This window comes from Lycium barbarum, chromosome 9, assembly GCF_019175385.1.
Source record: "Lycium barbarum isolate Lr01 chromosome 9, ASM1917538v2, whole genome shotgun sequence".
Classification (NCBI taxonomy): domain Eukaryota; kingdom Viridiplantae; phylum Streptophyta; class Magnoliopsida; order Solanales; family Solanaceae; genus Lycium; species Lycium barbarum.
In genome coordinates this window covers 59,639,659-59,642,012 of record NC_083345.1, presented here as the reverse complement: position 1 = coordinate 59,642,012, position 2,354 = coordinate 59,639,659, and positions in this window count along the sequence as shown.

The window sequence follows — 2,354 nt, the reverse complement described above, 5'->3', positions numbered from 1 at the left end:
TCATCCAGCGCAATTGAACCCTTTTGTTGCATTTGGTCCAAAGAATGTTCGAATCGTCATAACTTTTGCTGTTGTGTCCGAAACCCTCCGAAACTTTCGTAGATGGCTCTAGGGAGCCTAAAGTCTGTGATTTGCGTCCGCCGCCTCAATTTGACTCGAGGTGGGCCCGCGAGCCCCGAGGCTCCCCTTATTCGGTCATATTATGAACTTATTTGGATAAAAAAAATAGGACGTTATTCTAAAGCTGTCACAATTCTGTATGTCATAGGCACCTGTCTCCTGAGGAGTTACGATCTTCAACAACAACATATATATATCTACGCAAGCCGACAAGGCTTCCACTACACGCAATATCCCAAACATATATATATATATATATATATATATATATATATATATGCAAGCCGACAAGGCTGCCATTACGAATGGGTACGCCCCAAACATAAGTCATATTCATACAACGCAACAACAACTATATACAGACCCACACATGTGTCCACAGACCTCTAAGAGTAATGACAATATCATATGAAGGGACAGGGCCCCGCTGTACCCCGAATAAACACATATGTATACAACAAAAGGGAGTTATACCACAAGCTAGGCTCCGGAACAAAGGAGCACTCCAAAACAGCTGAATAGATATCCTAGGCTGGCGGATCTCCGAAACGAGCATCTGTACCTACGGGCATGAACGCAGCCCCCCGAAGGAAAGGGGGTCAGTACGGAATATGTACTGGGCATGTAAAGCATAAAATATAGTAATAGACTCATACTGAGACAAGGTGTGTAGGACCCAATGCAACAAACAGAGTTTCATAAAACTTGCCTTTGAACATATTTCATCTGTATCGTTCTCATATCAATATCAATATAGAGTTCTCTAACCAAGGCCGAATAATCATTCTGTATATAGCATATATAACGTGTCCCGGCCCTTTAGTGAGGGACTCGGTAATTATAATCATAGCATCATAACATAAATATATACGTGTCCCGGTCCTCTAGTAAGGGACTCGGTAATAAGGAATATATGCCCTCCTGGCCGCCATCTCCATATCATCATATCATCATCATATCATCATATCATAATATCATCATATCATCAATTCTTTAAGAGTAGGAACTGTTGTCTGTGCCCGCCTCTACACTCACTCATCGGACCCGAAGATCTGGCCCTCTTGCTATGTCCCCTATCATGCTCACGCTCACTTCTTTGTTGTTATAGGCTTTCTTCTAAATTTTGAGCATGGGCCTGAATGCGTGAAATATCCATATTGTCCTGAAGGGACGCAGTCAAGCACCTATCCATCAAATGTGGCCCTAGGCCTTTCACAAATCGGTGCACTCGGTCACCCATATCCGCTACCATGACCGAAGCATACCTAGCCAAAGAATTAAAGCGGAGACGATACTCTAAAGCACTCATGCTACCTTGCCTCAAATTCAAGAACTTATCGGCTCTAGCTCGCCGAACCTCTGGAGGCAAATAATGTCACGACCCAACCCCGTAGGCCGTGACTAGTGTCCGAATTGGACACCCATATCACATGTTAACTATAACCTTTTATAGCCAGCATATTATGAACTTATTTGTATAAAAAAAAAACAGGACGTTATTCTAAAGCTGTCACAATTCTGTATGTCGTAGGCACCTGTCTCCTGAGGAGTTACGATCTTCAACAACAACATATATATATCTACGCAAGCCGACAAGGCTGCCACTAAACGCAACATCCCAAACATATATATATATATATACAAGCCGAGAAGGCTGCCATTACGAATGGGTACGCCGCAAACATAAGTCATATTCATACAACGCAACAACAGCTATATACAGACCCACACATGTGTCCACAGACCTCTAAGAGTAATGACAGTATCATATGACGGGACAGGGCCCCGCCGTACCCCGAATAAACACATATGTATACAAAAAAAGGGAGTTATACCACAAGCTAGGCGGCGGAACAAAGGAGCACTCCAAAACAGCTGAATAGATATCCTAGGCTGGCGGATCTCCGAAACGAGCGTCTGTAGCTGCGGGCATGAACGCAGCCCCCCGAAGAAAAGGGGGTCAGTACGGAATATGTACTGGGCATGTAAAGCATGAAATATAGTAATAGACTCATACTGAGACAAGGTGTGTAGGACCCAATGCAACAAACAGAATTTCATAAAACTTGCCTTTCAACATATTTCATCTGTATCGTTCTCATATCAATATCAATATAGAGTTCTGTAACCAAGGCTGAATAATCATTCTGTACATAAGTTAAATAACGTGTCCCGGCCCTTTAGTGAAGGACTCGGTAATTATAATCATAGCATCATAACATAAACATATACGT